Here is a 23,934-nt window from a genome sequence, read left to right as displayed (position 1 = left end):
CCTCGCAACCATTTTGGAAATTCGGACAAATCCTTTGATTGCATGTATGCATGTATTTGTCACATTGCTATGGCCACGCAATAAATAGTTCTTTTGCAGTTTGAAGATCCAACTTCTGTGGTGTTTTTCCTCGCCCTCTTCACAGAAAAGGGGCCTCCTGCTTTTGACTTTGGATTAAGAGGAGTATTTTTTACATCCTTGCCCCTTCACTATCATGTTAACACAATGCTCTCTTACCTTTTCTGGCTTTTTACACCTTTATATTTGGGTGAGGTAGGGTATGCTCTAATAACAATTGACTCAACTAGGAGTATTTCTACTCTACTTCTTCTGAGTTGTTCAACTGGGAAGCTGGGAGATGATACCAACAAAGAGATGACCAGGCCTGGTAAGTCTATTCTACATGGTTAAAAGGTAAAGGTTTCCCCTGACATTAAGTCCAGTCATGTCTGACTCTGGGGGTTGGTGCTCATCTCCATTTCTAAGCCGAAGAGCCGGCATTGTCCGTAGACACCTCCAAGGTCATGTGGCCGGCATGACTGCATGGAGCGCTATTACCTTCCCGCCGGAGAGGTACCTATTGATCTACTCACATTGGCATGTTTTCAAATTGCTAGGTTGGCAGGAGCTGGAGCTAACAGCAGGCACTCAAGCCGCTCCTGGGATTTGAACCTGGGACCTTTCGGTCTGCAAGTTCAGCAGCTCAGCGCTTTAACGCATTTCGCCACCGGGGCTCCTACATGGTTAATTGATGGCTTTTCTCGTGGGAGATGCATCTTCTTGTTTAAAAATACAAAGCTCTTGAGGAAGCAACTGTGGTATCTTACGTACTTACTTACTTACTTGGAAGACGCGTGTGCGTGATTTTTTTTTTATGTGTGGAGGTCGGTGCATGGCCGGTCAACACACAATCTTCACAGAGTGAGGTTCCAGCAGTGGTGTGGTTAACACAACGAGAGTGGCTTCTCGGTCTGTTGCAGCCTGCTTCCGCCTTCACAGCCGTTGTAACATGTACCATGTTATCCTCCGCCTGCTCCGCTGTTGAGGTCTTTGGGTCTTCGGATTGTGCTTGGTCTGGATCCTCCCCTGTGGCCACACCTGGGAGTGCATGACTCCAGTGGTTGTGCCCGCAGGTTCATCGGAACACGCAAGCCCCCTCACCACGACAAGGTGACAATCCATCGAGGGGGAATTGTGGTATCATCAACCAGTAAACCAATTTTCTCTTATTGCCTTAGACCATTTTTACATGTCTGGACAGTTGTGTCATCAGCACTCCAGTCCTCTCCTCTCAAAGAGCAATAGGACACATGGGGCAGTGGAGATCCCAGCAATCATAGAATGGCAGAATACAATTCAATGACCATAGAATAGCTGGATGTGAAATAAACTGAACGAGAAAATAAAAAAGGAAAAGAAAATATGATAAATATCTAAATTACAGGGACATAACAGGTCTTCATACATCAAAGGCTCCAGATCTTGTCTGAGCAGGATCAGCTCTAGCTAGTACTTTGATGGGAGACCACCAAGGAATACCACATGCTGTATGTGACATTATGCTAGGGAAGGCTATTGTGTCTGGCTACCCAAGCGATGGATGGTCGGTTTACACTTTTATTTTACCTCAAACCTTAGTCACTCTTGAAGCTGGGTAAAGATAACCAAAATATGTTTATTGGAACACATGAAATTGTAGTTTTAGGCAGGATTCTTGAATGTTGAATCAGAAACGAATAATAGAAAACAAAGATTGTAGATTGAATTTAATTACACAGAAAATAAACCTTTTGCTGTATTAGAAATAATATGAGGTAAAATCACTGAAATTATAAAGAAATAAAACTATATTGATTGAGAATGAAGGCTATAAAGACTATAAAGGATAAGCACTCAAGCTATGAGGAAAGGTAGGTACCAGGCTGTGAGGTGAGGTAAGTACCAGCTATGGTGTTAAGTACCTAAAGCTATGAGGAGACTATAAGGTAAGGTCTAGCTATGAATAAACTATAAGCACTATCTTTAATGGTAAGTACATAAGCTCTGAGGTAAACTATCAGCTTTGCTATCTTTGAGGTAAGTACCTAAAGCTATTATCTTTGTGATAAGTACAAGCTATAGGTAAGTACAAGCTATGGGTAAGTACCTAAACTATGACCTATGTGGTAATTACAAAGCTATGATAAGCACTATCTATAATGGCTATGAGGTAAACTATAAGCTATAATAACTATGTGGTAAGTATATAAGCGGAGGCCCCTGGTGGTGGCGAAGTGTGTTAAAACACTGAGCTGCTGAACTTGCAGACCGAAAGGTCCCAGGTTCAAACCCGGGGAGCGGAATGAGTGCCTGCTGTTAGCCCCAGCTCCTGCCAACCTAGCAGTTCAAAAACATTCCAATGTGAGTAGATCAATAGGTACCGCTCCGGCGGGAAGGTAACAGCGCTCCATGCAGTCATGCCGGCCACATGACCTTGGAGGTGTCTACGGACAACGCCGGCTCTTCGGCTTAGAAATGGAGATGAGCACCAACCCCCAGAGTCAGACACAACTGGACTTAACATCAGGGGAAAACCTTTAACTTACCTAAGTATATAAGCTATGAGGTAAACTATCAGCTATAATAACTATGTGGTAATTACATGACAAGAATTGCCTGTATTGATTTACAAGGCCAAAAGGAACCCAAACAATTCTTTTGACCAAACTCTAAGAAGCTTTGCTCTGGAATGCCAAAGGAGGGGGGAAAGGCCTCTAGAGCCTAGCTCACAGGCTGAACCATCTCATCCAAACCTACAGGGGAGTCCCAAGCTCCACCCCCAAAATGAGAGCCAATGGAACAGTCCTCCCAAGAACAGCAACCAGGAAATAAGCAAGGGAGGGAAAGCCAAGTAAGACATCACACTGTAGAATATATTTCAGAGGAAGGAACTGGCAAAACATCCTTTGGCTAAGAAAACCCTATGAAATCCATGAGGTTGCCATAAGTTCAAAGGCAATTTGAAGGCAGAGGCACATACACATGGTAATAAGTCAATGGGCAAGTCCAAAAGGATGGCAAGTGAAAATGACTTGAGTTGATTGGACTAATTCCAGGTAAATCCAGGTAACTCAGTTAACATTCTTTCATTTACACCTTGAGCTTGTGATGGGCTTTATCTGATAAATGATATTTTTAAAGCAATTAAAGTCAGGCATACATTTAGTACATGACTCTGGTGGCTTAGCATGTGCAAACTACCTAGGCAATATTTGTGGCTGTTAACTTGAGTGCTCAGTAAATTTTGTAACACTATTATATACCAGGCTTTTTGTCTGGTTTCCTTCTGTTCCATTATATACTCAAAAGCCTTTTTAATATCTGCTTTCAAATTTCAGTTAAGTTGGCAGATATTGTTCTGAATGAATAGAAGACCTTTTACACTGCTCTTATTTGCAGGAAATTGTTGTCAGTGGAATACATTCCTCTTACAATGCATTGCTGTATTGCAACAGCTCAGGGTAGGCAAGGGGCTTTGCTCAATGAAGTGATGATATTCAAAGATACAGCAAGCTAGAAATAAACTAGACATCTTAACTAGTGCCTGGGAGATGACAATTTATTTATGAGGTTTCAAATCAGGTTGCAGCAACTTTTCCAAATATTGCTGGTTACCAACAAGATGTTCTGTTCAGGGATGTGATTATTCAAGGACAGGGCTGAAACATATCTGACCCTTCCGGTCCTGTTAGATTGAAGTGCCTGTCTCCTGTTATGCTGTCTAGGGCCAAAGGGAATTGCTATCCAACAATGTCTGGAAAGTTACCTATCCTTCTTTCAAGGTACACTTGCAATAACTGATTAGCATTTTATACTTTTTCAAACAGAAGAGAAAGGCTGGAGTGCAATCATCCAGGACAATACTTTTTTAGGAAAGTAAAGTTTGTCACATGAGAATTTTGGTTTCCACATGATGTAATGAACTTTACCTAGATAAATTAGGGTCCAAATTCCAGCACAAATATGAAGTTCATTAGGTCACCTAAGCCAACACCTACTGTTTCAGGCTAAAATGGGAAATGTGTCTGTTTCAACGTTATTTATTTATTTATTTGCTCTATTTCTACCCCCACCTTTCATTACCACAAAGGGGACTCAAGGCAGCTTACATGGAGGCAATATTTAATGCTTTAGAACCTATAATACATATGTTAAGATTAAATTACATTAAAAACAGATATTATCAAATATTTAAAACCATTACAAATTAAACCACACCATCCATAGTCATAATCCAGGCCTTTCCAAAATCAGTTCCATAATTTCCAGATATGTTATTGCACTGCCCTATTCACTAAAAGCCTGATCCCATAGCCAAGTTTTTATCTTTCTTCTAAAGGCTAAGAGGGAGGGGGGTGATCTAATATCAGTGGGGAGGGAGTTCCAGAGCCAAGGGGCCACCACTGAGAAGGCCCTATCTTTTGTTCCCACCAGTTGTGCCTGCGAGGGGGGCGGGAGCGAGAGCAGGACCGTCTCAATCTCCGAGATGGTTCATAGGGAGGGATACATTCAGACAGGTAAGATGGGCCAGAACCATTTAGGGATTTATAGGCTAAAGCCAGCACTTTGAATTCTGCTCGGTAGCAGATTGGCAGTCAGTGGAGCTGGCGTAATAGAGGAGTTGTATGTTCCCTGTATGCCGCTCCAGTGAGCAATCTGGCTGCCGTTTGTTGGACCATTTGAAGCTTCCGAACAGTCTTCAAAGGCAACCCCATGTAGAGCATGTTGCAGTAATCTATTCGGGATGTAACTGGGGCGTGGGCCACCCAAGATACGGGCACAATTGTTGCACAAGTTTTAAGCTTTCCTCTCTTTACAGTGTTAATACAGGTTGACACCATTTTAACTGCCATGGTTCAATGCTTTGGAATCATGGAAGCTATAGTTTTGCAAAGTCTTTAGCCATTTAAATCAAAGAGTGTTGGTGCCTCACCAAACTACAACTCCCATAATTCCATGCCATGGGGCCATGACAGTTAAATGGTGTCAATCTGCATTAATTCTACCATGTAGATAGATGCCATGTCAGTGGGATAGTGAATCTTCTACAAATGTTAGTCTGAACTCTAAAGGAGCTATCCAAGTGCTGAACCCTGTCCCCTAATCTGTTCAGCATCTTTACTGGTTTGAACTAAAAGTGAGAGCTGATTCAGCGCTTGTTCTTTCTCCCTTTTTCAGAACACAGTTTGTTTTTTAAAGTATTAGCAGAAAACAACAGCTTATTCCTGCACATTTCTCAAGTACTCCAGCACCAGCTGAACATTATAATTTACCTCACTCCTCTCCAAGTCATCTTATCTGTACCCAAATCCTCCTTATCTGTACTCAAGTCCATACCAATGACAGGTTAAAAAAGATAAAATAAATGTCCTCAAAGGGTTAATATTCTTTTTAAAAGTATTCTCCAGGTAACCACATGCAAGGACAGGCTAGCAAGGCCTATAATAGGTGTTCTTTTATATATTGCCTGTTTATCTTCAATTCATTTCTGACTTATGGTGACCCTAAGGTGACCCTATAATAGGGTTTTATTCCTCCGAGACTGAGAGAGTGTGCTTTGCCCAAGGTCACGCTGTGGGTTTCCACAGTAGAGTGGGGATACAATCCCTGATCTCTAGAGTTGTAGTTCAACACTCAAACCACTCAAACCTATGCCATTCCTTGTTTCTTTCTATATTTGTTGAATGCATGCTTTAATATTCCTCTGTCATTTTGAATTGTTGTGAGTCACACTGAATGGTGCAGAGGCACTGATAGAGAACATATATAAATAGAATAGAATGACAATATGTGCCCAGCCCACTCATATATATTTATATATGTATGCAGATGTGTATGTGTGTGTATAAATATCTACATCTATATCAATATCTTCTAGATAGAGATATAAACATGACTAACAATAAATGTATGAACATCTTTGCTGTGACTTTTTCATAATGTAGCAGAAAACTATCTCATCATGTGGGAGATTGGAAGCTATTACTCTTGATAAAATAATGCATTTATTGCCACTGGCTTCTTCTTTTGAGTTCCATAAAGTGTGGCCAACCTTTCAGACCAGCTAAAATTAACAAAACATTCATTTATTCCCTAATATGTTAAGGCACTTTCACTCAGAAAAAAATACTACTTCCTTTCTGAAACCTAAAGAAAAGCCTTTAACCTTCCAATTTCTCACGCTTGCCACCCAAAAGAGACACACTTGAGCACTATACTTTTGCTAGGATTGAGAGCTTTGGTAGTCTTTTAGAAATTCTATTTAAGGTCTCCAACAGAGTGCATCAAGTAGTAACAAGCCTAGATGGAAGTTACATTTGTTTGGACTCACAGCCTTGGGCTTACTCTAATCAAAACTGATGCCTTTGCAGAAACAATAAATTTTGAGATGTCCGTAGTCTTCCTGGGAAGAAACAGAGTGTTTTTAAACAAACACATGTAATAATAGTTAGCAAGGTGAGTTGTTTATTTAAAAAAACACCTATAACAATGGGTTGTTTAAAATGAAGAGATTCTAATTTGAAACAGAGAATGATATTTCAGTGCCAGATGCTGGATCCTTTCATGGCTGGGTGCCTTCATACTGCCACATAGCTATCGGCTGACAAGATAAAGCCTAGCAGGCAAGGTTAGCTGAGCTCATGTTAGAGACGCCTTGAGGTGCTGTTATATATGATGGGAAGACTAGACTAATTAGCTCCTAGACAGCCCAGAAGCAAGGCTCTCCTCTCCCCACCCCCATATACATACCCCGTAATTATATCTTTGTAGAAGTACGTCTTAGTGGAATTGGAGTACACAGTCAAGTACTCTTATGATATACACCAGGAGGGTAAAGTGGAACAGGAGCATTTTAAAAGAAAATCCACTGCAGAACAGAAAGGGGCCAGAATAATCAATTTATCATCCAGCAAGTACAAGGAGAGAGGCAGAGTTCACTTGCCTTGACAATGCCCTGTTTGATTTGGATGTTATTCAAGGCACAAAGCTTTGCATGGGACAAGCACAGACTACTCAGGAAGGCAGATTCATGTGTTACAGCCAGGTGACAGAGAAACGTCAAATCCACATGTAGAAATGCTAGAGGATTTCTCTATTTGAGAAAACCAGGGCATCTATAGACTCAAACTGATTTCTGTCTAAAACTCATTGTGTTATTTAATCTTTACATACACAATAGGACATGTCAGTCTTTCAGAATAATTTTTTAAATTTCTTTCTAAAACTCATCGTATTATTTAAGTCTTATGCATACAATTGAACGTTTTAGTCCTTCAGAGTCATCTTTTGTGCTACAGAGAGCTGGGTCTACAATGTAGCTAGCCTATGTTGCCATATTATGAAGATAGCAAATAATGTTGCCAAGATTCAAATAGTAAAATTTAAAAACATACCTAATGAATTGATTTTTGTCCTGGGGATTAATCTTTGCAAGGTATTGAGATAAAAATGCCTTCCCAATCCTAACTTTAACTACAGCTCTAGCTCTTATTATCCAATAATTCTGATGGGGCCAAAAATACTGTACAGTATACAACTCTCCCCAAGTTTTTTTTTTAAACAAAACATTTTGGTATATTGGGGAGCCTCCGGTGGCACAGTGGGCTAAACCACTGAGCTGTTGAACTTGCTGACTGAAAGGTTGGGGATTCAAATCAGGGGACTGGAGTGACCTCCTGCTATTAGTCCCAGCTTCTGCCAATCTAGCAGTTCGTAAACATGCAAATGTGAATAGATCAATAGGTACCACTCCAGCGGGAAAGTAACAGTGCCCCATGCATCATGCCAGCCACATCACCTTGGAGGTATCTATGGACAACGCCATTTTAGAAATGGAGATGAGCACCAACCCCCAGAGTCGGACACGACTAGACTTAATGTCAGGGGAAGACCTTTACCTTTACCTATATTAGGATTAAGTGTAGATTCTTTTAATTGGACATGCCAAGAATTAAACAGGAGGTTGTTTTCAGGTAAAATAATATTCTACAACTAAACTATGGTTAATTCCCTTTTAAAATATTGGTCACTATGTATTATTCAAGAGAGCAGTCACTATATATATATATATATATATATATATATATATATATATATATATATATATAATATGTAAGATATTTAGAATATGATTTGTAGATATCATTTCAGTTTTGGGAATTACATGCAACACAATCCTTTCTGCATTTACTTGAAAGTAAGTGCCAGTGTGATCCATGGGATTTACTCCACCTATAGATTTGGGATTACAGCCTGAAGCTACTGATAAACTCTTTCCTGGCTGCTTTCAGATGTGTTAATATAAGGCCATATGTGTATATTTTTTCTGTGTGTTCCTTATCTTTCAGGTTTTTTCCTTACATGTTTCTAAACTCTCTCCACTGGGGGGAAATGAAATCAAGTGGTGAAAAGTTTGACTTCTATACATGTAAGGGAACAGAAGTTATGTGCAAAGACAGCAAAACTACAGGCACACCCCAGGTTTGCCATCTTGGCAGAAAAGTTGGAATTCTCAGACTCTGCATTTTGGGCTTTTCCCCAGTTGCAAAGCAAGGAATCCAAATCTCTCTAGACCAAACCACAGCAGAGCAAATTCTTAAAACTGCCAGAGGAGTCACGTGACCTAATCATCTTTCACTATCTGTTATGGAGACATTTGGCTTTAAACTGCACAGCCAGGGATTTCTGTGCCTCTAGGGAGAGAGGAAAAATCACACAAAGGAAAGGCAATCAATACAAATCTAGAGTAGCTAGGGAAAGATCTTATTAATGCATTCTGTTGGGAAATCAGAATACTACCTGAGCTATTCCTAGTAGACCTGAATATGCTCCTTACAGATGTTTATATTCAGTGGAAATCATTTGCTCCAAATTCCAGTGACCTTTGCCTGATATTCAACAGAAACTGACAAAAGAGAAATGGCTGCTGAGTTTTTGTCTTTTTTTTTCCTTGTCAAGAAATGTTGCTGTGTAAATTCCTTTGGTGCCAGAGGTCATTTTTCTGGCCAGCAGCAGAACAGAAAGGGTAAGCATGAATAATCAGTGACATCTGGAAACAATAATATAATGCAAGGTAGTCCGGAAACCCATCCTATGGTAAGGCATACGTTCCCAGTCCATTGACTAAAATCATTGGCCTGTTTTCTGGCCCTGCATTAGGAAAGGTCGGGAAATGCTCTGGAGTTCCCCGAAGCTCTGAACTGGAACTGGCCCTGCTCTTTGCAAGGATCAATGCCACTATTCCACTTTCCCCAGACTCCATAGTGCAGGCAAAATAGAGTAGCACTTGTAGCAGGAGCTACAGAGCTCTAAAGAGCTCCTGGCTGTCCCTGGATGCCTTTGCCGATATAAGCAAAGGCATCATTTGTAACTCGGAGAGGTGAGGGGAATCCTTTTTCCCTTCTCTTAATCAGGTCACTCAGACACTTCTTATATCAGCAAAAACTTTCAGGGACCGTCAAGAGCTCTTTGGAGCTCTGCGGCCACCATTACAACAGCACATCACACATAAGGATGGCTCTTCAGCAATGCAAAATCAGGTTCAGTCCCACTGAATGGTCTGGACTCCATCCTGCGACCACAGCAGATGGAAGCAGGCAGTGTAGCTGTCCCACTGGATGGCCTGGAGAACTAACACTCTGCACTGGTCCCTGTGTAAATGGGCCCATGGAGTAATTTCTTCAGCCTATTACATCAGCTATCTAAGAAAATGGCTGCGTAACTTTGGAGTCAAATTACCCTATCTGTGATATGATCTATTTCCTTTCTTTCAATTGTCAGTGGCCACATGCAACTCCGGAGCCCCCAGTGGCACAAAGGGTTAAACCCTTGTGCCCACAGGACTGTTGACTTGAAGGTTGGGTTGCTGACCTGAAGGCTGCCAGTTCAAATCTGGGGAGAGCGTAGATGAGCTCCCTCTGTCAGCTCCAGCTCCCCATGCGGGAACTTGAGAGAAGCCTCCCACAAGCAGGGGCAGTTCACCCGTAAGGCAATTTAGGCCTTGGGCACCATCATTTAGGAGGCACAGTTGAGGCGCTTCTTGAGGTGCCTCCAAGTGCCCTAAAGCCAACTTTTTGTTCGTGCACACCACCGCTTCCTGCGAGGCTGCCTCCCGCTGGGTGAAGTGGCTGGCGAGCACGCACGCCTAGCTGTTGAGGTAGCAAGGAATGGCCTTATCAGTGCCTTCATCAGGAACTAGAACTGCAGAAGTGATTGAATGGACGTTATGTGAGGGGATAAAATATTTAAAATCTTTGTGATTGCTGCAATTCAGATTTATGCTGAAGGCATGAACTCCAGAAATGGGTTTAAAACTTGGCAGATGTAGAAGGGTGCTTGAGAAGGTGTCTTTGGCGGGGAGGAGACGTCTCTGGGCTGCCTGGCCATGTTCCAGAAGCATTCTCTCCTGACGTTTGCCCACATCTATGGCAGGCATCCTCGGAGGTTTTGCTTATTTTCGCTTATCCAACGCTTTTATTTTTCAGTAATTGGTTGGGGGAGCACCAAAATTCTGTTCGTCTACACTTGAAAATGATCTTGGGCTGGCCCTGCCCACAAGGATGGTAAAACATCAAACATCCGGACATCCCCAGGGCAACGGCCTTGCAGACGGCCAATTCTCTCACACCAGAAGCAACCTGCAGTTTCTCAAGTCACTCCTGACATGAAAAAAATCCTATAACTCCAGAAATTTCTGAAAACTGGTGTGTGTGTGTTTGTGTTAGAAACTAAAATATTCTTAAGAAAAAGGTAAGTCATTGTTGTGTTGTGCACTTTTAACAGCTCCAGAAGAAGGCCAGTATGTGATAAGACCAAAACATGTTGGACTTTTTTAAGAATAAAAGTTTTGATCATCATATAACACATGTAGCCTTGTCTCCTTTTACTCTGTCACTATGGTTACGCATTGTCCAGTTATTAGTCTTATGTCTATTCATTGATAGTATGAATTTTCACGTGAATTTTCTGGCTATTCATACTGTGAATTTCTAGAAAAGTGACAGACCACAGTTACAGTTGCAAACTGGTAAAAATGGCATGTACCAGTAAATGATTTTACTATTATCCATGGGGCCTCTGAGCTTGGTGGATTTCTATGTCAGTATGCAAGAATAAGTTGAATAGCAGGGTTGAAATAATAATTATACTGAAGTTATATTCATTAGTATAATAATATCAAATTTATCCATTCATTTAGCCTTTTTCTGATTTGGGAGAGGGACAATATAACAGGCAGACAATATACGCAATGGGCTTAGTTTTCTGAAATAGACGTGTTTTTCTATATACATATTTGGTTCAGATGAAAGGCTTCTTTTCAGTATCAGAACAGATCTTATAGTTCCTTCACCCACAAACCCTCTACTAGCCTCCCCTTCAATTGCTGCCTCAATGGCATTACTCATTCCAACGCTTTTGTTTGCGGTAGAGAATATTGTTTTCATTTGTTGCTTTTGTTAAACAAACAGGAATTATTAAGTCTTGCAAATTGTCTGCAAAGTATCAAGAGATATGCCAGCAGATCTCAGTGTACATTCTACCTTCCCATAAGCTAACACTGGTAGACTTTGACAGCATTTTTAATTCTATTCCAACTCCAAACTAGAAGAGAAAGAAATCATCCTAGTCCTCTTCCATCTCTATCATTGCGTTGGTTGCATGAAAAGTGATGGCTCTGAGGAGAAGAGCCTCTTCTATATGTGGAGGCTCTCCATATGAGCCCAAATCTAAGTTCTATGGGGTATCAGAATATTGCTTTTTAGGAGTTCAGTGAAATAGATGCTTGCACAAAGAAATGTTGAGATAATATCTGTGACACATTGTGATATAAAAATTATTTCAGCTGAATTGGAATGGCAAAACTGACCACTTGGTTTTGTTGTTACAGTAGAGTCTCACTTATCCAACACTCGCTTATCCAACGTTCTGGATTATCCAACGCATTTTTGTAGTCAATGTTTTTAATACATCGTGATATTTTGGTGCTAAATTCATAAATACAGTAATTACTACATAGCATTACTGCCTATTGAACTACTTTTTCTGTCAAATTTGTTGTTTTGGTGCTTAATTTGTAAAATCATAACCTAATTTGATGTTTAATAGGCTTTTCCTTAATCCCTACTGATTATCCAACATATTCGCTTATCCAACATTCTGCCGGCCCGTTTATGTTGGATAAGTGAGACTCTACTGTATATACAAAGCTTGAATCCATTCTACTACAAAATACTATGAAATGGAATTGCTAGCAAGTGCTGAAAATGTGGTTAAAGAATTTTCATTTCTGTCAATTCTGGACATGCATATCCTAGCATAGTTGATTCTAGTATTTATTGACTAGGGAATTGGTTCTTAAATCTTGAAATGTGATAGAGAATTCCATTCAAGCGACATTATAAAGCCAATACAGCAGTAATTTTTATACTTTTAAAAATAATTGTATATGTTACAGTTATAAATTAATGATGGGTTCTTATGAATTATAAATTACATAATATTATGGTATTCTATCATTTAAAGTTAATGTATAATATTATTTATACTGGAGGAGTGTGGGAATGCATGAAATACTTTGCCCCACTCTCTTATTACTGTGGTCTAGTTCTCACTGATCTGGTACTCTTCTATATGTCCAAGTCAGCAAGTGACAGTTGACATGATGGAAAGCTCTTCCAAGAAGAAGGTGAGATGACGCATCCTTAGAAACATATCAAATCAGAAGTCTAGGCTGAAACATATTTCTGGGTATATCATTTTCTATACACCTTTTTTTTTTCATGTAGGATCAGGTATTCATGGGTTTACCATTTTCATTTCAGATAAAACCACATGCAAGTTGGGCATCCCTTTTTGGAAATATGCTAGCTGGCATTACCCACCCCCCACCCCCCGGGTGTGTGACACAGGAAGTTGCTGCCAACTGTGAAAGAAATAAGGTTGAACACTGTGAAAGACATCCAGTGCATGGCTATCCACCTTCTCCCAGTAGACTCAAATCAAGGAACCACCACTCCTTTTAATGTTCCCCCAGCAACAGCAAGAGTATCCCTCTGGGCAGGTAATCCAGGAAGTCCCACATGGACCCCCCCCCCCTCCAGACTTGGGATACATATATATACACAAATGCAGATATTCCAAAATTCAAAACAATATGGTACAAGGAATGTTCCATATTGTTTTGAATTTTGGAATATCTGCATTTGTGTATATATATGTATCCCAAGTCTTCTTCTTTTTGACACCAGCGTCCCACTTCTGCTTTGAAGAGGCAGCTGTGGCACTCCTGCTCATTCATCTGCCAGGTCCTCGGTCTCTCTCCAGCCTCATGTCTCATTCATTTGCTATGTGTGTTGTGTATGGGATATGAGGCTGTAAAGAGACTGAGGATCTGAGAGATGAACAAGGAGGGGAATCACAGCTGCCACCTTAAGGTGGAAGGGGATGACTAGCAAGAAAGAGAGAGAGGGAGAGGGAGAGGGAGGGAGGGGGGGGGAGAGAGAGAGAGAGACTGAGACTGAGACTCCAAGAATCAAATGAGTAGGAGTGCAACAGCCATCACTTTGAAGAAGCTGAAAAAGGATGGCTGGTGGCTTGTTGTATTTATTTTATTTTATTTTTTGATAAGTGAGATTCAACCTGTATTATATTGGAAAAGCCTGGATTTCTGTCCCCTTTTCCCTATGCCATGATCAAGGGTTGTATTGGTCAAGGGTTGCTCATTTGATTTAGAATACTTGTTTAACATTTACCACTTCTGCGCTGTTTTTTCTGCTCTGGCTGTTTCTCCCTGTTATTTGCTTTTCAGGTGGAGAAGAAAACAAATTATACATGAGTGTCTCTTTTTTCTCTCCACAAAGTAAACAGGAGCGTAGGCTGCAACTGCATCCAGTAAAATAAGAAATTAAAAAAACATATTGGAAAACATGATGGAACATGAACTATGCATGGAAAAATAGGCAAAAAGCATACCAGTCACCTAAAACTGTTGAAGATCACCTTAAGGTTCATCTAGCCCCTATGGCGAAGTGTATTAAAGCACTGAGCTGCTGAACTTGAAGACCGAAAGGTCGCAGGTTCAAATCCCGGGTTCAAATACCATTCTTTTTATGAGAGAATATGGGCCTTTCCCCACATTTAGCTGCTAGGTTCAAGGTAAAATTACTTTGGATTTTGGATTACTCACTCTTTATATGTTGGTATCATACATTTAGTTGTCTTATGAATTGCTATTTACTTAAAGGACCTTACCCATTGTCAGAAAGGAGCCCCCAGTGGTGCAATGTGTTAAATCCTTGTGCAGACTGAACTGCTGACCAAAAGGTTGGCAGTTTGAATCCGGGGAGTGGGGTGAGCTCCCATCTGTCAGCTATTGCTTCCCATGTGGGAACATGAGAGAAACCTCCCACAGGATGGTAAAACATCTGGGCATCCCCTGGGCAACGTCCTTGCAGACAGCCAATTCTCTCACACCAGAAGTGACTTTCAGTTTCTCAAGTTGCTCCTGACACAAAAAAATGCTACCCTGTAGCACATCAAATTGCTATAATTACACTGAAGGAGGTGTTCAGTTCCTGTAACACATGTTGAACTCATTCAGAGGAGACTCAGAAGATGGTCTACAGCTTTCCTTGTGGGTTGTCAGGTATCCCTTGTTATAAAAGGTGTCCCTTATGTAGCCTGAAAGGGATGTCCTATTTTTTGGGGTGGTTTTATGTAACCATTGCAAAGTACAAGAACATTAAAAAGCATACTCTTGGAATCTTGCCTAGGAAGGAGAAAAGTTTAGAAGTTATTCATTCTTGCATTCAAATCTGAAATAAACAGTAGATGACATAGAATTTATATCCACAAACTAAAATTCACAACACAAGTACTAAAATTCGCACCCCTATGCAGAACAACAACGTTGTGTAAATCAGGTCAATGACTATGTAGCAGTTCACAATGGACAGTATATGATGCACAACTGCAGTGTATAATATACAATGCAAAACCACAATGCAGTGCACAAGTGCAACACAATGTGAATTAATCACAACATGCATAAAAAATGATCCAAAGGAACACCCCATCTGAAAAACTCTGCTTCTGCTTTTTTCATGTCAGGAGTTACTTGAGAAACAGCAAGTTGCTTTTTGTGTGAGAGAATTGGCCGTCCGCAAGGATATTGTCCAGGGGATGCCCAAATGTTTTTACCATCCTGTGGGAGACTTCTCTCATGTCCCCACATGGGAAATTGGAGATGACAGACAGGAGCTCATCCCGCTCTCTGGATTTGAACCGCCAACCTTTCAGTCAGCAGTCCTGCCAGCACAAGAGCTTAACCCATTGTGCCACTTGGGGCTCCTGCTGGTATCAGCAGAACATGTTTGTTCACAATGGAGACTTTTAGGCTTCTCCTCAATAGTGTCATTTACATATATGTGGCTAACTGGATGCCAGCCTAAGATTATCTCCTTTCAAAATGAAATGAAATATCATATGGGGTAAAAGGAGATCTTGATGTTTCAGAAGGCAGAAATTACAGTGTTCCATAACCAGGTAAATCCTTTAATATAAGGCAGGCAACCTGACGATTTCCTGATGTTGCTGGACAGCAATGTCTCTTCAACCTAACCAGAACAACCAACTACGAAGGACAATGCGAGTTACTTTGCAAAGGAAATTGGAGGGTCACATGTTCCCCATCTAAGCTTTAAAGACTTGGGAATTCCAAAGCATTTTTCAGCACTCAATCCTTATAAGCCTGAATATCCTTGAGTATATTTATCTCTAATGTGACGGCTTGAGTTCATAAAATAAAGAGAATTATCTCTTTATACATGTCATAACATGCCGTGCCTGAAGCATATTTGATCATCCCTTGTGTTCTGGCCGTGAAATAAACTGTGCTGAAGTGTGTCAAAGTGAGGCACTTTGATGATTGTATGGAAAGGGAATTTCTTCTGATGGGATACTGAGACATTGCAAGAGCTGAGAGAGAGTAGAGTGGGAAACACACTCATGTTGGTAGCAATGATGAAATTAGAACTGTCTGCTCCACAAAATCCATTGCTCAATATCTTGACGATTATTAATCTCCCTTTCAACTAATTGACTGACAAACTGAAATACATTTCCCCGACACCTGATCATGAATATAATCGATTCCAACTGTCCCTGCTCGTTTTGTTTTTCTTGAAAACAAACAGGATTAATCCATCTGTATTTGCTTATTTCTATCACTGGTGAAGGGATGGTTGTTTTTAAAATGCTGGAAACATAATTAGGGGTAGCTACATCAGTCATGCAGCAAATACTGATTTTGGTGGGATTTTAGTATGCTGATGTGCATAGAGAAAATCAAAGTATTAGACTTGGGGTACATCTACACTGTAGAATTTAGGTACCACTTATATGTGGGGAGGCTAATTTACGACACCATAAAAATCACCCAGCCACAGTTGGAATGAGGAAGTTGCTGTCGCAGTGGATCATGAAGCAGCTGCTCCCCCTGTGGCCAGAATCAAGTATACCCTCAAGAAGCTGGAAGCTGGAGAAGATTTAAATTGCCTCTGTGTCTGTCTCTGTCTCTGTTCTATGTTATATGGCATTAAATATTTGCATTATATGTGTACAATGTGATCCGCCCTGAATCCCTTTCAAGGTGAGAAGGGCGGAATATAAATACTGTAAATAAATAAATTAAATAAATAATAAAGTTGCCCAGTTTTAAACCCAAGCATGTTGTGTTGGCTCTTTATTTCGGGGGGGGGGGGGGGATTGGATGGCAAATAGTTATTTAAACTCTGGTTTCCAGAATCATTATGATTAGATAGATAGATAGATAGATAGATAGATAGATAGATAGATAGATAGATAGATAAATAGATAACCAAATTAAAAATAATGTTAACAATTTAAGGACTTCTTTGTGATCATTTCAATTCTCCAGGGTAAAGGGAAAGGTTTTCTCCTGACATTAAGTCTAGTCGTGTGTCACGACCCAGGCTGCAGAGCACCAATAACCAAACACAGAGGCCAGAATCTATCTAATATCTTTATTAAGGAAATATATAAAGTTAATAAAAGCAAGTGTAGGAAATAGTTCAGAAGTAGACCTTTCAGGAAAGGTCAAAATTAGTCCAAAGAAACAATGTCCAATATGAAATATTAAGGTCCAAAGTTGTAATCCAATAACCGAAACACCCACTTTGCCAGGCAAAGTGAGGGGAGATGACAAGGTTCTTAGTCCAAGGAACTTGATGTAAGGCTAGGAAGTAAACTTGATTCTTGGAACACAAGGCTTGATACAAGGCAACAAGGTACGAGGAACAGGGACAAGATCCGTGGTAAATACTTGGCAAGGTCCTGGAAAGCAAGGCAAGGTCCGTGAAGCAAAACAAGGCTGGGAACGTGAACGAAGGCTTGGAAACGGGAACGAAGGCTTGGAAACAGGAACGAAGGCTTGGAAACGGGAGTAGCGCTGTCCACACACAACCTACTCCAGTTGCTGACGAATTGACTCCGCAAAATTCCTTCAGGGCAAGGAACCTAAATAGGGTCTCTTTCCCACCAAAGAACACTTCTCTGGGGAACCAGAACCGAAAGTCAATCTCTGTGTCCAGATGCATGACTCCCTAAAGGTTCTCATGAAAGCAGTCTTAATCAGCTGAATGCCTGGCTGCGATTCTCAGGCTTCTGCGATTAGCCTGTTGAACTCCTTTTTGTTGTTGATAATAACTACGGCGAGAAAATGGGGGAGATTTTGACTCAGGGCTTGTTTGGCAGATTTCTGGAAGACAATCCTCCTGCAGGTGCAAGGGCTCCAGTTCTGGCTGGGAAAGTTCCAATTCTGGCTGAAATGGTGGAAAACCCAAGTTTTCCTCTTCATCTGCCACAACAGCGCTAGGAACGGGACTACATGGCCCATGAACGGGACTACATGGCCCATGAGTCATCACACTGTGCTTATCTCCATTCCCAAACCAAAGAGCCAGCATTGTCCGTAGACACCTCCAAAGTCATGTGGCTGGCATGACTTCATGGAACGCCATTACCTTCCTACCAGAAATGATCTACTATCATTTGTATCTTTGCGAACTGCTAGGTTGTCAGAAGCTGGGGCTAACATTGGGAGCTCACCCCACTCCTTGGATTCGAACCACTGACCTTTCTGACAGCAAATTCAGCAACCCAGGGGTTTAATCTGCTGTGTCACTGGGGCCCCTTCCCCAATCTTGAGGAGAAAAAAAAACTATATAATGAAAGACATAAATGAACTACAACTTTTTCATAACTCTTAACAGCATTTATTTTGCTGTTTAGGCTTGTAACAATAATGTCCCCAATGGCAGGACTGTTACTGCTCCTGCCATTGTTACAATATGTGGCAGCAGGTAGGAGGAAAGCATGGAAGTGTTGTGGGTGAGCATAGATAGGGAAATAGCATGCAGGCATGACTAGAAAGCTTGATCAAGGCACCTCCAAAGCTCAAGATGCTATGCCTGAGTCAATAGCCCCACCTGTTTCTAAAAGCCATCCCTAACAATAAAGCTGAAATGATTGAAGACATTGGGTAATTGCTCTGAGATTTAAAATGCATTAAACCCTCCCAGTGATGCCATAGAGGCTAAAAAGATCATTATTATTATTAATATAAAGCTATCAGTGTACATTGATTTGATATAATACTGTCCATTTCATTTTAAACCAAGCTTTAAAACAGCAAAGCTGGAATTTAATTTAAGCTGGGTCTGCACCCTGGAGTCTACTTCTATTGCTAAGATTCAGCAGCAAATCAGGACATAAATGCATTTGATGGTTCTCTTTTGGCTGAAGGTAACCAGTTCCTGAGCACAAGCATGTGCCTTTTCCTAGGCATTGGAACTTATGCAACAACAGGAGTAGTATTTTTTCTGATTCCCTTTCCTATAGATGGGTCCTTCCCATGAAGAGAGTTATAACTTTCTACAGATGTTGGTGGACATGGACAGCAATAGGATCCATAGTGCCCTAAGCAACACAACTATTTGGCTCCCCTCTGTTTATTTTGTATTTTAGCAAAGTTATCCTGAAAGCAGTTGCAGCAGAGATAATAAATGTAGAAAGCTCCAGGTGTTGTTTTACAATGTCTTGCATCAGTCCTAGTAGTGAGGGATGAGGGAAGTTGTAGTTCAACAGTAGAAACCAAACGGTTGAATGGCATGTTCTTGAGTTCTGGTTGCTAGTTTTTTTGGGTGCGGGTGAAGGAGATTGTTTTTGATGTGGGGCTTTTGTTGTTTTGAAGGAAGGAGTAGTGCATATTGTGACCGGTAATATTGCCTCAAAACAAAGGCTCTATTATAGAACACAGTGCTGGAAATGCTAATTGACTTATGTTCAGATATTGCAGAAAGTTTACTTTATTGGGGTTTTTTTTTCTGCTAACAACCTGGAGAAGGCTGGACAAGTGAAATACAATTTCTCCATGCTTGGCAGTTTGCTCAAGATCTCTTCGTTTGTTCATTTTATCATCCAAAATTAATTTTATGTATGGATTTATTTATTGTATTTATGTCACACTTTTCTCTCAGAATGAGATTCAAGGTGGCTCCTCATGTTGGGTCTGCCGATGGGTATAGAAGTTGGGAAACTGCTCACTGAATTGCAGGGCATTTAACTACTATGGTCTTATATCTACAAAAGGCAGGTATGCTGCTATACGTATGTACCTGGGCCATTCAGTTCTTCCCAATGGTGAATCTCTTATCCCCAGCCACTGGAAGTTGCCTGGTTCATCTTAATAGCTGAACTTAGGAGTCACAGACAGAGCAACTTCCAAGAAGTTAGTAGGAGAAGGGCTGGTGATTTTGTAGTGCTTCAAAAGCTACTTCAGCTTACCTGAGAGCAATGTCCCACTAAGTGCAATCAAATTTACTTTGGAACAGACTTTTATAGAATTTATTATCCTAAAGCAGATTTTTCATGGCCTAACATTTCATAGACAAGAGTTAACTTCACCAAAGAGAAATCAATGCTAGAAGAGTGCTTATGCCATCAACTCCCAAAGGACCCATCTGCTGACTTGGGAAGACTCTTAAGTCAACACCTCCAACATTTTACATGAAAATGCTTAAGGTCTTTAAACCCTGAGAAGAGACAGAGGTGGGAAAATCCAAGCCAAGGTGCACAGTTGCCCTTAGAGAATGTGCCTTCTGTTTTGAAATCTTTAAAAGATTATCTGAAGTTTATAAACAGGTTTGGGTGCTTTAGAAGAAATATAGTCGACCCCTGGTATCTACTGGTGCTTAGTCCTAGGAACCCCATGGATACCAAAGCTATAGATGCTCAAGTTCCATTATATACATTTTTTTGTGTCAGGAGCAACTTGAGAAACTGCAAGTCACTTCTGGCGTGAGAGAATTGGCCGTCTGCAAGGACATTGCCCAAGGGATGCCCAGATGTTTGATATTTTATCATCCTTGTGGGAGGCTTCTCTCATGTCCCTGGATTTGAACTGGCAGCCTTCAGGTCAGCAACCCAACCTTCATGTCAGCAGTCCTGCCAGCACAAGGGTTTAACCCATTGAGAAAATGGTGCCCTTTGTGGCAAAATCAAGGTTTGTTTTTAGAATTTTTTTAAAATTAGGCCACGGATTATATAATTTATGGATGCAGAATCTGGGGATACAGAGAACTAACTGTATATATGCAGATAAACTAAACAAAAGAAAGCAGGTGTCGCATCGCCATAGATACATATACAGCATATTTGCCTGAACAGCAATGATGTGCAATATTGACAATACTGTATCAGAGGTTTTGTGGGAGACGCCAATGGAAGTAGTGCCAGCTACCATAAAGAGATACTTGATTTGTTTACATTGTTGTGCATAATTGCATTATGATGTGATTATGATAAGATGTATTATGAGTTAGTGCTTTGGGTAAATAACATAAATTGAAGGGAAGAGTCAATGAGTGTGGGAGTGTGCTTGATGCTTGCAAGGGTAGAAAAGGGAGAATGAGAAATGATAGCTTGAGAGTGGCTACTGGGGCTGGGAAATGATTTTAGCAGATAGGTGAAAAGGATGAATTAGGTAAGGATTTGGATGAGTGATCACTTGGTGATCACTTGAACCATAAAAGTCTAAAAGAAAAGAAACAATAACCACAGGCTGATATGAACACACTTTCTTTAGCCATGTTTGTTTAACCTGGCTATTAAAGGCTTTGACAAATAAACGAAGTAAAATAGTTTCCATCCATGGAAGAGTTCCGGAAAGGAGTGGAAAAGTAAACTGCGTTGCTTTCTAAAATGCAGTAGAACCCTCCATATCCATAAGTGATACATTTTTGAACTTACATTGGATAACAATAAATCAGGTTGGAATGAATGATTTCTGCTGGAAATTACCATATAGGCTTGCTAGAGGACCTAGAAAATTCCTAGAGATTATATACAGTGGAACCTTGATTTAAGAGTACCCCAACTGAAGAGTATTTTGAGTTTAAGAGTTGTCGCTTAGCCTGGGTTTTGCTTTGACATACAAACAGCAATTTGAGTTAAGAGTTAGTGCAAGAGGGAGTGCTAGCTCAAGAGTGCAGGGCATTAGTGCTTCAAGGGAGCATCTTCCATGCCTCATACTCTTGTCCACTTTGCGGAATTGCTGTCTGCTTTGCTCTTGTCCACTTTGAGGAACTTTGGGTTAGTTGATTTTGTGTGGTTTTTTATTCCTGGTATGTTTGGTTTCATGAAGAGAGAGAGGGAAAGAGAGCAAGAGAGGGAGGAAGGCTGGAATGAGTATAGTATGAAGGAAATGATGTTTCTGCTTCTTCCCTTTGTGCTCCTACCATTGTGCCACAATTTTGTGCTTCTACCATTTGAAAGGAGCCTCAGTGTGTTAAAGCGCTGAGCTGCTGAACTTGCAGACCGAAAGGTCCCAGGTTCAAATCCGGGGAGCGGAGTGAGCACCCGCTGTTAGCTTCTGCTTCTGCCAACCTAGCAGTTCGAAAACATGTGAATGTGAGTAGATCAATAGATACCGCTCCGGCGGGATGGTAATGGCGTTCCTGCAATCATACCAGCCATATGACCTTGGAGGTGTCTACGGACAACGCCGGCTCTTCAGCTTAGAAATGGAGATGAGCACCAACCCCCAGAGTCAGACACAATTGGACTTAACGTCAGGGGAAACCTTTACCTTTACCTTACCATTTGAAAGTTGATCTTTCTTCTTTTATTGTTCCCTGTGAATGTGCAGGTTTTACCTCACTGTCACATTGGCCAACATAGATTTTGTTGCCTCAAATGTGCTTCCTTGCCACAACTTTGGGCTTCTACCATTTTAAAGTTAACTTTTTATTGTTCCATGCGAATGCGCAGTTATACATTATTTGTTATAAATCAAGTACATTTTCTTATTTAAAAACATGTAGCAAAAAATGGGGGTTCAGCAGGATTAATAGCATCTCAATGGGAAAATCAGACTTTTTATACCAGTTCCCCAGATCAGCATAGTTTATCCCTGTATAAAATTGAAAAGGACAGGAACAAAATATGAGACTTTTTTGTCAGTCTGGGTCCACCACATATGTAGGCACTGTGAAATGTTCTGTAAATCTTAAGCTTTTAATCAGCATTTGCTTGTACTTTCCCCCCTCTCTTCACCATGTGTGTACATTAAACACACACACACACACCATAATGGGCATTAGCAGTCTTGATTTCACACAACTGAAAGCTGGGGATTTTATTAGCCCTGGCTTCTCCTACATCTGTCATGCCCTGCTTAAATTGATCACGCTGCACACAGCTGCTAAAATAAAGAAAAGAGCAGGCGCCGGAGAGAGTTGGGATGTGATTTGCGGCTGTTGCCTAGCCACATTGCACCTGGGGATAGCCTCGCATGGCCTCAGGCTCCCATCAGATGGACACTTGCAACCAGGCAGGTAAGCTGACTGTAGAGTCAGAATGGCACAGGCAGGAATAAATGTGACTGCTGCATTTTATCAAGGACATTCAGTGCTTTTGAAACAGTTCTGTTAAACCACACTGTTCACAAACAGATCAAGCCATTAAAAAAGGGAACTAATTGATTAACTTAATGGATAATGTGGTAGTGATTAGCTATCAGTTAAGTACTAAAATTGCAACCACAGTCATTACATTAATGTTTTGCAGTCTAAAAACATAACAATCATGAAATCACTAGGCTGTTGTGGTCACTACTCGTTTTTAATGTAAACTATGGGGATTTGTTTATTGCACTAAAACAGTGGATAATTCAAACATTGATTTTGTTATTATTTGTTTTAACATTCATATCTCATCATTTTCAAAATGTTCAAAAGCATTTTAGCATTTTCCTGTACTGTATGAAATTTCAGTTTAAAAACTCTTATTTATGTACACAGGTTTTGTCAGTAAAGAGATGTTAATGTTCTCCCTGAATGAGAAACGGATGTGTATTTTGAAAAAACAGACATGCATTCTACGGTGTTTGCAGATAAATGGAAAGAGAATCAATTAAAAAATTGTCTCCTCAAATTTTAAACTTAACAGATTTATGAATTTTGAAAACATGCCTTAGAAAGTTGACAATTCAAAATTGTGGGTGAATGACTGCAAATAAAAAATAGGGTCTGATGTCATTTTTTAAATTTTTGAATTCAAAAATTTCACAACGCTAAGTTTAGTAATGTCGTAGGATTATACCATGATGCCATCCTTCTCCTTGGACATTATTTCACAGAAAGCACTGTTCATACCTCCCAGTGGAAGTACTGATGCTGACAAAGATTGGCTCTACACTGATTGATACTGCAAGGCTGATCAGTCAGATCCATGCCACCATAACACAGAGGGTGGAGGGGATGGGAACTGCCATCCCATGTCCTCAGACTGCCTGAGCCAGGGTTGCCAGGTTGCCAA

Source organism: Anolis carolinensis, chromosome 3, assembly GCF_035594765.1.
Source record: "Anolis carolinensis isolate JA03-04 chromosome 3, rAnoCar3.1.pri, whole genome shotgun sequence".
Lineage (NCBI taxonomy): Eukaryota > Metazoa > Chordata > Lepidosauria > Squamata > Dactyloidae > Anolis > Anolis carolinensis.
Note: the sequence above shows the minus strand (reverse complement) of the source record.